At 40.9% G+C, this 12,566-nt stretch overlaps 1 long non-coding RNA gene across 1 annotated transcript in view; it reads right to left on the bottom strand.

Annotated features, from left to right (window-relative positions):
• The window catches only part of LOC110569470 (uncharacterized), a 41,224-nt gene that overhangs the window by 24,652 nt on the left and 4,006 nt on the right, over positions 1 to 12,566 (bottom strand). The window lies entirely within an intron of this gene.

Genomic DNA, 12,566 nt, shown 5'->3' with positions numbered 1-12,566 from the left:
TGAGAATGCTCAAGTCCCTTGTATAAAATGGCATATGTATTTGCATATTATCTATACACATGCTTCTCTATACTTTATCTTTAGATTACATATACCTAACAAAATGTAAATGCTATGTAAATAGTTGTTATACTGTATTTTGCAATTTGTATTATTTTTTATTGTATTTTTATTAGGTTTTTTTTATTTTAGTATCTTCTATTTGAGGTTGGTTGAATCTGCACATGTGGAGGGCTGGCTATAAAGGGTACCACAAGGAAGAAGCCAAACAAATCCAGAATGTGTGAAATTCTACAAAGCAAATTACCTGATTTATTCAACTAACAGGTGCCATGAAAAATACAAGGAGAAGGGCAACCATTAACAGATTAAAAGAGACTTAAAGAGACACATCAACTAAATTGTGTATGTTGGCATTACTTGGATCTGGTTTGAACAAAACATAAAAAGCCATTTTGGAGACAGTGGGGGAAGTGTGGACATTAACTAATTTTTTTTCTTGAGACGAAGTCTCACTCTTGTAACCCAGGCTGGAGTGCAGTGGCATGATGTTGGTTCACTGCCATCTCCATCTCCCAAGTTAAAGCTATTCACCTGCCTGAGCCTCCCGAATAGCTGGGACTACAGGTGCATGCCACCACACTCAGCAAATTTTTTATTTTAGTAGAGACGGGGTTTCACCATATTGGCCAGGCTGGTCTTGAACTCCTGACTTCATGATCTGCCCACCGTAGCATCCCAAAGTGCTGGGATTACAGGCATGAGCCACTGCACTCAGCAACATGGACTAAATACTAAATGATATTTACATATATTAATTTGGTTAGGGATGATGTCAATATGATTATAAAAAATAAAAGATATTATGTGTTAGAGATACATACTATGAAATGAAGATAGACACATTTGCATTAAAATATTACAGCAAAAGAAAAATTGGCAAAAAGCTGGAAACGAAATTGGCAACATGTTGATAATTATTTAAGTGGAGTGGTTTTGACATTTCAATAATAAAATGTTTAAAATCAAAACCAAAATTATAGACTACGTAGAAATGAATGACAATGAGATGCCTACACATCTAACCTTGTCAGATATCGTCAAAGTTCTATTCAGCGAGAAATTAATACCCTGTAATGTGCTAAGGAAATCTTATTTCTGAGCACAGTCCTCATCTTCTTCACTTAACCACAGCAGCAACACCAGGCCTGTGTTACACAGATGTATGTGTTGAGGGAATGAATTTGCATTTCCATAAAGAAAAAGGAAACAACAAAATGAAACCAATCCAAGTAAAGAACAGTCAAGTGGCTGGGTACAGTGGCTCATACCTGTAATCTCAGCACTTTGGGAGGCCGAGGCGGGTAGATCACCTGAGGTCAGGAGTTCAAGACCAGCCTGACCAACATGGAGAAACCCTGTCTCTACTAAAAATACAAAAATTAGCTGGGCGTGGTAGTGCATGCCTGTAATCCCAGCTACTGGGGAGGCTGAGGCAGGAGAATTGCTTGAACCCAGGAGGCAGAGGTTGTGGTGAGCCGAGATCGCACTATTGCCCTCCAGCCTGAGTAACAAGAACAAAGAGCAAAACTCTGTCTCAAAAAATAAAAAAGATTAACAAAGTGTGTGTGTGTGTGTGTACTCCCTGTTTAAGTAAAAAATCTGATACTTATAAAAACTTTAATAGATAGTCCTGAAGATTTTACCAATTAATTCTACACAGCTAAAATAATCCTTATAAAAATTAGATGAAGATAGCTTCTGAAAGTAAAATCTAGACCACCTTCATTATGACAGTTCTGTTCTTCACGATTCTAAATGAAGTATATTTACAATTTATTACAAAATCTATCTTTGCTAATAGGTCAGTGTTTCCTTTTCCAAGCACCAAATACCTCCAGAAGGCCAGTGTTTGAGCCCTAAATTCAATATTCTCCAGAAGTTTGCCTCAAGGAATACTAATTCTTGATGGTATTAGAAAAAAAGATTTCTTGGGAAAATAGGCAAATCAAGCAAGGCATAAAACATCTATTTTTGCCCAGGCGCTGTTGTCTCATGCCTGTAATCCCAGCACTTTGGGAGGCCTAGGTGAGCGGATCACCTGGTCAGGAGTTCAAAACCAGTCTGACCAACATGGTGAAACCCCGTCTCTATTAAAAATACAAAATTAGCTAGGCGTGCTGGTACATGCCTGTAATCCCAGCTACTTGGGAGGCTGAGGCAGGAGAATTGCTTGAACCTGGGAGGCAGAGGTTGCAGTGAGCCGAGATTGCGCCATTGCACTCCAGCCTAGGCAACAAGAGTGAAACTGTCTCAAAACAAAAACAAAACTACTTTTGAGGAATTCAAAATATACATTATCAGTTTGTCAAAGATGTAGTAAAGACATTTTTATTTAACTGAGTGTATCTCAAATTTATTATGGAATTATCAGTCCCAACATCTGGAATAGGAACTGTTTTCATAGATGCTACCATAACCGCAATGAATGTCTTCCTGGATGTAATTTTAGACATTATGGTGAGTGGATGTGTCGGGAGGGAGTAAGTCAGGGCAATTTTTTGCAGCTCACATCGTGCTCTGAAAGTAGGAGGGTTAGCGCTTTTCTATAGAATAGAAAATATTCCAGCCCGATCCTCAATATGTTTGTATTAAACACGTTTAAATATTACATTAAATGATGATTAAGGACATAAATGAGTTTCTGAGGTAATAAAGATGCTATATTGAATATCATTTTGTGTATTTCCTGATTTCCTTAAAGAGTCAAGAATCTAAGATGTTTCCTAGAAATGAAATTGTTCATTGTAGGCTGTATACGTGTTCAGCTTCACTGCTTATTGCCAAATTGTGGCTCCACCAGTTTGTTTTGAATCCCTTCGATCATTGAATATGAGCATTCATATTTCCCTACCTCTGCTATCAGTCTCAATGTTTATTATACTGGGCTAGGCACAGTGGCTTATACTTGTAATCCCCGCACTTTGGGAGGCCAAGGCAGAAGGATTGCTTGAGCCCATGAGTATAAGACCAGGCTGGGCAACATGGCAAAACCCTGTATCTACAAAAATTATTCACATGTAGTGGCATGTGTCTGTGGTTTCAGCTACTTGGAAGGCTGAGGTGGACAGATTACTTGAGTCTGAGAAGTTCAGGCTGCAGTAAACCATGATCACACCACTGCACTCCAGTCTGAGTGTCAGAGTGAGACCCTGTCTCAAAAAAAAAAAAAAAAAAAAATCCTGATTACAACTGAGTCAAGCATCTTTTCATTTGTGTTTATTGGCCAATCGCGTTTTCTTTACTGTGCTTTTTAATGATGCATTTGCTCTATTTCTTTTGCATTATCTCATTTATTGATTTTCAGGATTCTTAAAATATTTCAGGTATTGATCATTTTAGGTATTAAACATTTATAAATCTTGAATTTACCATCTTTTAATGGGGCTTGTGTTAAAATTGTGTTATGGTGTTTATTGTTTTACTAGCATTTTAAAATTTAGATATTCTTAATTTTCAGCCTTACTAGATACTCTTTTTTTAAAATTTTTATTTTTAGTCTTTTATGTTTTCTGCCACGCAGTCATGGACATGCACATAGAAATAACTTTCCTCAATATTTATTTTTTTATTTTTATTTTTATTTTTTTGAGACGGAGTTTCACTCTTGTTACCCAGGCTGGAGTGCAATGGCGCGATCTCAGCTCACCGCAATCTCCGCCTCCTGGGTTCAAGCAATTCTCCTGCCTCAGCCTCCCGAGTAGCTGGGACTACAGGCGCGCTCCACCATGCCCAGCTAATTTTTTTTGTATTTTTAGTAGAGACGGGGTTTCACCTTGTTGACCAGGATGGTCTTGATCTCTTGACCTTGTGATCCACCCGCCTCGGACTCCCAAAGTGCTGGGATTATAGGCATCAGCCACCGCGCCCAGCCCCTCAATATTTATTTTATTTGCATTTCTTATTGCAGTCATTGGAATCTTCAAAATAAAGTTGAGTATTAGGGTGGATAGTGGACATTTTCCTCATTTTCCCAATTGAATGGAAACTGCATATTATTTAAACATTTAGTGTAATGCTTCTTCTTGATTTAGGGTATACAGACCTTGTTATCTATAAGTAGTTTTGTTCAGTCCCCTTTTTACTTGATGCCCAATGACAGGAGGCTGAGGTGGGAGGATTACTTGAGCCCAGAAGGTAGAGGCTGCAGTGAGTTGTGATTCTGCCACTATACTCCAGCCTGGGCCACAGAGCAAGACTCTGTCTTAAAAAGAAAATTAACTAGAACCACAGAACTTTCAGGAAAGTGATATATTTATGGCTAGTTTTTGTTTGTTTTGGTTTTTTTTGAGACGAGGTCTTGCTTTGTCGCCCAGGCTGGAGTGCAGTGGTGTGATCTTGGCTCACTGTAATCTCTGCTTCCTGGGTTCAAGCAATTTTCCTGCCTCAGCTTCCTGAGTAGCTGGGATTATAGGGGGCCACCACCATGCCGGCTAATTTTTGTATTTTTAGTAGAGACGGGGTTTCACCATCTTGGCCAGGCCAGTCTCGAACTCCTGACCTCAAGTGATCCAGCCGCCACGGCCTCCCAAGGTGCTGGGATTAGGGGCGTGAGCCACCGCACTTGGCCTTATGGTTAGTTTTATTACAGAGAAGGGATACAGGTTAGAATCAGCTAAAGAAAGAGACTCGCCGGGCAGAAAGTACAGGAGGGCTTCAAACGTGGAGGAGCTTCCAGCCCTCCCCTCCCTGCAGAGTCATGGATGGCATTATCTCTTTCTGACTGCAATGTGTGACAATATGCAGTGTTGCCAACCAGGAAAGCTTCCCTGAGCTTTTAGTCCCCAATTGTTATTGGGTCTTGATCACATCCCACCTAGGTGGCTGGTCACTAATATTCAACTCCGCCAGGAGGTTCAGGCGCATACCTTGAGTCTTCAATTCCTCCAGGGCTAGAAACTGGTATGGCCCACACCAAAGCCCTCATTAATCACACTGTTAGATTGTCTGGTGGTCAAAGTCCCCAAGGAAACAAAGACATCTCTACATTCCAGGGCCCTAGAGATCACCTACAAATCTGAAAACATGCTGTTGCTTGTAAATAAAACTGTATATAGTCCACTCTCAAGACTTCTGTTAGGGGAAACTGAGCTCCATGGCATCACATTGGGCTGCCACCAAGAATCAGTGTCGTGTAGGATTGATGAGAGCAGAGGTGTAAGCCAAAGTGAATGTTTTTTTTTTTTTTTTGAGACAGGATCTCACTCTGTCATCCAAGCTGGAGTGCAGTCGTGCGATATCAGCTCACTGCAACCTCTGCCTTCCGGGTTCAAGTGATTTTATTGCCTCAGCCTCCCGAGTAGCTGGGACTACAGATGCCTGCCACTGTATTTTGTAAAAACACAAAATTTTTGTATTTTTAGTAGAGATGGGGTTTCACAATGTTGGCCAAGCTGGTCTCGAACTCCTCACCACAGGTGATCCGCCTGCCTCAGCCTCCCAAAGTTCTGGGATTACAGGTGTGAGCCACCACACCCGATATGTTTGACTGTATTCTCTTTTACCAACACACAAGAAAATAATGATGTCTTAAAGACTGCAGGTAGCTGAAAGAAGTATTATTGGAGAAAGACACAGAGTAAAAATATCCTACTACACCATGGAATAGAAACAGGTCATTATTAATTTTTATTAAATAGAGACAATATCTGTTTATTCTATTGTATTTTCATTCTCCTTTCAAACAGTCTTTAATATATCTTTTTTTTTTTTTTTTTTTTTGAGACAGTCTTGCTCTGTTGCCCAGGCTGGCATGATCTCAGCTCACTGCAACTTCCGCCTCCCGGGGTTCAAGCGATTCTTTTGACTCAGCTTTCCCAGTAGCTGGGATTACAGGTGTGTGCCACCACGCCCAGCTAATTTTTGTATTTTTGGTAAAGACGAGGTTTCACCATGTTGGCCAGGCTGGTCTTGAACTCTTGGTTCAAGTGATCTGCCTGCCTCAGTCTCCCAAAGTGCTGAGATAACCAGTGTGAGCCACTGTGCCTGGCCATGTATCTTTTTTTTTCCCCTCTGAGACAGTCTCACTCTGTTTCCCAGGCTTAGTGCAGTGGTGCAATCACAGCTTACTGCAGACTTGACCTCCCTGAGTATAGGTGATCCTCCCACCTCAGCCTCCTGAGTAGCTAGGACCATAGGCGTGTGCCACCATGGCTATTTTTTTTTTTTTTTTTGGGTAGAAACAGGGTCTTCCTCTGTTGCCCAGGCTGGTCTTGAGGTCCTAGACTCAAGGGATTCTCCCACCTCAGCCTCCCAAATTGCTGGGATTACAGGTATGGGCTACTATGCCCGGCTCATGTATCATTCTTTTTTTTTTTTTTTTTTTTTTTTTTGAGACAGAGTCCCGCTCTGTTGCCTGGCTGGAGTATACTCACCTTAACCAGGGAGTTGGAGGTTGCAGTGGCACAATCTCGGTTCACTGCAACCTCCAACTCCCTGGTTCAAGGGATTCTCCTGCCTCAGCTTCCTGAGTAGCTGGGGTTACAGGCACATGCCACCACACCCAGCTAATTTTTTTTTAGTAGAGACAGGATTTTAGCATGTTGGTCAGGATGGTTTTGAGCTCCTGACCTCATGACCCACCCTCGTTGGCCTCCAAAAGTGCTGGGATTACAGGCGTAAGCCACTGCATCCAGCCTGAGTGTTTACTCTTATATGGATTCCTCTACCTCCACCATAAATAAGACAGGCTCGAGGGACGTGAAAGGAGAGAAATGCCCTTCCCCCAGGAACAAGGTCTGCGACAAGGCCCTGGTAAGGTCTTTCCCCTGACACAGCCTCCACCAATTTACCAAAATTACTATTTAACTGTTCCTACATATTTAGGGCTCCCGTGGCTTTTAATCTAGGCAAACAGATCTTGACTGTCTTGCTTTTCATTTCAGGGTGCTGGTTTGCTCTGCAACCTCAGTTTTCTAATGAATCCAAGGAAAGTTGATTTTCAGTTTGTCTAGCCTTTTTGTTTGGAAGGATAACTTCCAAAGTCTACATGTCAGTGCTGAAACTTGGAAGTTCTTGTTTTCAATCCTTTTTCTATTTTATAGATATTTCCGTTAATCAACTTTCAAGTTCATCTGTCTTTCTTCTATCACATCCATTCTGCTATTGAGTATGTCTGGTGAATTTTTTTTCAGTTACTGTGTTTTTCAGTTCTAAAAAAAATTTGGAGGCAGTCTTGCTCTATCACCCAGGCTGGAGTACAGTGGCATGATTTGGGCTCACTGCAACCTCCACCTTCTGGGTTCAAGCAATTCTCCTGCCTCAGCCTCCTGAGTAGTTTAGACTACAGGTGCACACTGCCACACATGGCTAATTTTCTGTATTTTAGTTGAGATGGGATGTCTCTGTGTTGCCCAAGTTGGTCTTAAACTTCTGAGCTCAGGCAATCTGCCGCCTCAGTCTCCCAAAATGCTAGGATTACAGGCATGAGCCACTGCACCTGACCTAAAATTTCTATTTGGATATTTTTAACATCTTTCATTTCTCTGTGGAGATTATTTTTTATTTGTTTCAAGTGTGTTTTTTCTTAGAGCTTGGTTATAATAGCTGCTTTAAAGTCTTTATCTGATAATTCCAACACCTGTGTCATCTCAGGATTGATGTCTTTTTATTGTTTCCTCCCCATGAGATGACATTATTTTCCTCGTTTGATGTCTAGTAATTTTTTTTATTGTATTCTGGGCATTTTGACTATTATGTTTCTCTGGGTCTTGGTTTAAATCTCTTTGGTTTAGGAGGCAATCAACCCAATAAGACTCAGGCCACAATCTCCTCCTACTCATCTTCTGTGCTCTGTAATTTCAGTATCAGTTCAATTTTCAAAGCTTTCACAGAGCTGTTCCATGTCTATGCCACCCTGTGGCCAGTCTACCTGGGCAGTGTTCTACTCTGTATTTTAATTCTCAGTCATGAATGCGCAGCTTGGAAATAACTTCTGGAGTTCCTAACTTTGTGGGATTGATTTCTTGAGCTTTATCCTCTCTGATCTCCTCAACACACTTCAACTTAGAGACCATCTCCTGTCTTCTGTATAGAAAGGTGAGGCCCTTGCTTTGCTATGCCCTCTTCCCTTCCTTTATTTCCTTCCTCCCTTTTCTCTCCTTCCTCTTTTTCTCTTTCATCTTTCCTTTTTTTTGACTGAGTGTCACTGTGTCACCCAGGCTGGAGTGCAGTGATGCAGTCTCACCTCACTGCAACCTCCATCTCCTGGGTTCAAGAGATTCTAATGCCTTATCATCCCAAGTAGCTGGGATTACAGGCATGTGCCACCACATCAGGCTAATTTTTGTATTTTTAGAAGAGACGGGGTTTTGCCATGTTGCCCAGGCTGGTCTTGAACTCCTGGCCTCAAGTGATCTGCCCATCTCAGCCTCCCAAAGTGCTGGGATTACAGGTGTAAGCCACCACACCTGGCCTCCTTGCTTTTTATTCTGCCACACATTTCATGTGAACCTCCAGGACCAATCAGTAAGTAGAGAAAAAAGCAAGATAATTCCCCTTATGTTCTTGGAATATAGTTCCTTCAATCAGAGAAGGATTTTTCTCCCTTGAGATTTTAGGCACCAGCCTGGTTGTTCCTGCTGTCATCAACATCGTTGCCATGGGATTGCTGGGAGCCTTTCTGGTATTTTGTGGTACAAAACTTCTCATTTCTCTATGAAGATCTCTTTAGCGGGACCTTTTGTTTAAGCTCATTGTACTATCAATTGACAGATTTCCTTATGCATTTCATCTTTCAAAAATGTGTTGATATTTTCTATCCTCTCTGTTTTTTTTTTATACGTTCTTTTCTTTACTGTCATTTTAATGAGATTTTAGAGACAGTCAAAATAAACACTGTATACAATCGCTAGTCTTTATCTCTTCTTCTGCTCCTTCTGTTCCTCATTTAGTTAGCCTATGTATACATTCCAGTTTTATGTTTTTACACTTTCACTGTATTTGTCATCTATGTTGACTTCTGAAATGTGTAAGTTGCCTTTAAAAGCAATCAAAACTATGGATAACTGTTATTCTCAGTTTCTATCCATACTCAGAGGAGTTTCCTTCTCAAATATTGGGAGACAAGAGGACATTTCCACTTTGCATTTCTTTCTTTCTTTTTTAGAGATGAAGTCTCGCTCTGTTGCCCAGGCTGGAGTGCAGTGGCATGATCTTGGCTCACTACAACCTCCCATGTTCCAGCGATTCTTCTGCCTCAGCCTCCTGAGTAGCTGGGACTACAGGCATGTGCCAGCACACCCAGCTAATTTTTTTAGTTTTTAGTAGAGACGGGGTTTCACCATATTGGCCAGGCTTGTCTCGAACTCCTGACCTCATGATCCACCTGTCTTGGCCTCCCAAAGTGTTGGGATTACAGGCATGAGCCACCGTGCCCGGCCTCTTTTTTTTTTTTTTTTTTTTGAGATGGAGTCTCTGTCACCCAGGCTGGAATGCAGTGGCTCGATCTTAGCTCACTGCAACCTCTGCCTCCTAGGTTCAAGCAATTCTCCTGCCTCAGCCTCCTGAGCAGCTGGGATTACAGGTGGCTGCCACCACATCTGGCTAATTTTTGTATTTTTAGTAGTGATGGGGTTTCGCCATGTTGTCCAGGCTGGTTTCGAACTCCTGACCTCAAGTGATCCACTCACCTCGGCTTCCCAAAGTGCTAAGGATTACAGGTGTGAGCCACTGCACCTGGCCCTGGATTTCTTTCATCTCAGGAAACCAGGCTTGAAACTAAAGAGTCAATTCCACAATAGAACATTGCTGAAATTACATTAATATGCTATTGTTATTGGATAGGGGGTCCAAATCCAGATCCCAAGAGAGGGTTCTTAGATCTCATGTAAGAAATAATTCAGGGCAAGTCCAAAGAGCAAAGTGAAAGCAAGTTTATTAAGAAAGTAACGGAATGAAAGAATGGCTACTCCATAGATGGAGCAAACTGTTCCTGGAAGCAAGAGGAGGAACGCGCCCACCTTAGGTACAATACTTGTTTATGTATAAGATAACAAAAAATCGTGGGGGAGATGTGTTCTACTATAAGGGCTGTGACAGAGGACTGATAATCTTTGTGTAACTACTGTCTTCTGCAAGCAGCTGTATTATTATCTTTAAAGCAAAACTGAGTTCATGCATATAGAAAATGATTCAATCAATGATGCCTACGTAATGAAGCTTCAGTAAAAACTGTGGGCACTGAAGCTTGAGTGAACTTCTCTGGTTGACAATACTCTGGGTGTACTGCCAAACATCAATACTGGGAGGGTAATACAACGCAATGTATCCTTTCCTTGTTATAAACGTGACTGTGACTATAACAGCTTTCAGTGAGTTCTGTGAGTCTCTACTGAATTATTTACACATAAGGATGGTGGTGGAAACATCTGAATTTGTAGCTAGCTGGTCTGATGTGAGAGTGGTCACAGGAATCCCTTAAGTTGTAGCTGGTGTCTGAGTGTAGGAACTGTTCCCTCAGACCTTGCAGTTTGCCTAATCCTTTACAATGGCCTTTTCAATAAATGATGTTTCAGATATTAGTTATCCAAATGGAAATACCATACCCCCCTACAATTAATTCCAAGTGAATTAAAGACTTAAACATAAAAGGCAAAATAAATCATTTATAGAAAACAGGGAGAATATCTTCACTCTTAGGAGAAGATAGATTTCATACACAAGATGTAAATAAATTAAATAGTGTTAAATTTGATGGCATTAAAATTGAGAATTTCTACCATCATTTAAAGGTTAAAGTAGAAAGCATGCACCGTACATATAACTGACAAGGACGAAAATCCGCAATACTTAAGACATGCATACAAAGCATTAAAAGGAACAAAAACTCTGGAAATATAAAAATCAATAGAAAAATTAGAAATGACATAAAATTATACTTCAGAGAAGAGAAAACATGAATGCCAATAAGCATAAAAGTGGGGTGCGGGGGCTCGACCTCATTTAGTACCAAAATATGCAAGTTTGAAATCAGAATAATATATACCCACTCATACCCAAGTGGGTAAAAATTTAAATGTTTAATAATATTAAGTGTTGGTGAAGATATGAAGTAAAAGGAATTGTAAATGAGTATAATAAATACTTTAGAAAACAACTGGGGAATATGGAGTAAGGTTGGAAATGCATATAACCTATGACCTAGCAAGTCCATTTCTAGTTACATACTTACAGAAATTCTTGCACAGTATAGAAAAAGAAGAGTTCAAGAATGTTCACAGGAGTAATGTACACAATATACATGAAAAAATATGTTCATACAATGGATAGCTATACAGTAGGATAAGTTTGTAATGTGAATGAATCTCTTGAACATTCGTTGGAAGACAAGTAATAGAGTTGCAGAAGAATCCAAACAATATGATTTCTTTACATCAAATTAAAACAGGAAAATAAACACATATGGTTAAGACTGTAAAGGAAAAAAAGGAAATGCAAAACACAAAATTCAGAATAACAGATAACTCTGACAGCTACAGAAGGGGAGTTGGATTGGGATGATCGAAGCACACATGGGAATTTTAACATTAACATTCTACCTCTTAACATGGGTGTTCAGTCCCCCTTAATATGTTACACGTTCTACTATTCAATATTTAATAAAAGTAGTTTTAAAAAGTTTCAGGCCAGGCATGGTGGCTTCCGCCTGTAATCCTAGCACTTTGGGAGGACAAGCCAGGCAAATCACCAGAGGTCAAGAGTTCAAGACCAGCCTGACCCACACGGAGAAAACCTGTCTCTACTAAAAAACACAAAATTAGCCAGGTGTGGTAGTGTATGCTAGTAATCCCAGCTATTCAGGAGGCTGAGGCAGGAGAATAGCTGGAACCCTGCAGGCGGAGGTTACAGTGAGCCGAGATTGCACTCTGACCTGAGTAACAAAAGAGAAAGTCCATCTCAAAAAAAGAAAAAAGAAGAAAAAAGAAAAAAAGAAGACAGTTAAAGACTGTAAGAGATTAAGAGATACAGTAATTGGGATCAAGCCCAACCATAAGACTGACACAGGCTTCATATACAATGGTTCTTGACCTAGATTCAGTAGAACTCAGAGAAAGAGGTGGTGAGGGATAAATGCCCTTCTTGTGTTTCGTGTGCAATGGAGGCATGAGATAGACTGTGCATTCTGAGAACTGCTAGTAGTTTAACACGACTAGGGTAGAGTCAGAGAGGGAGCAGAGAGATGAGGCTGAAAAGAAGGATAAGATCCTAAGACATTTATACTTGTCCTGACAGGTGAAAAGAATTAACTGGGCCGGGCACGGTGGCTCAAGCCTGTAATCCCAGCACTTTGGGAGGCTGAGGCGGGTGGATCACGAGGTGAAGAGATAGAGACCATCCTGGTCAACATGGTGAAACCCCGTCTCTACTAAAAATACAAAAAATTAGCTGGGTATAGTGGCGCGTGCCTGTAATCCCAGCTACTCAGGAGGCTGAGGCAGGAGAATTGCCTGAACCCAGGAGGTGGAGGCTGCGGTGAGCCGAGATCGCGCCATTGCACTCCAGCCTGG

The sequence above is a fragment of the Aotus nancymaae genome, unplaced genomic scaffold, assembly GCF_030222135.1.
Source record: "Aotus nancymaae isolate 86718 unplaced genomic scaffold, 86718_ANA_hifiasm-v0.15.2.pri h1tg000028l, whole genome shotgun sequence".
NCBI classification, from domain to species: domain Eukaryota; kingdom Metazoa; phylum Chordata; class Mammalia; order Primates; family Aotidae; genus Aotus; species Aotus nancymaae.
This window is presented reverse-complemented; position numbering and strand designations above follow the sequence as displayed.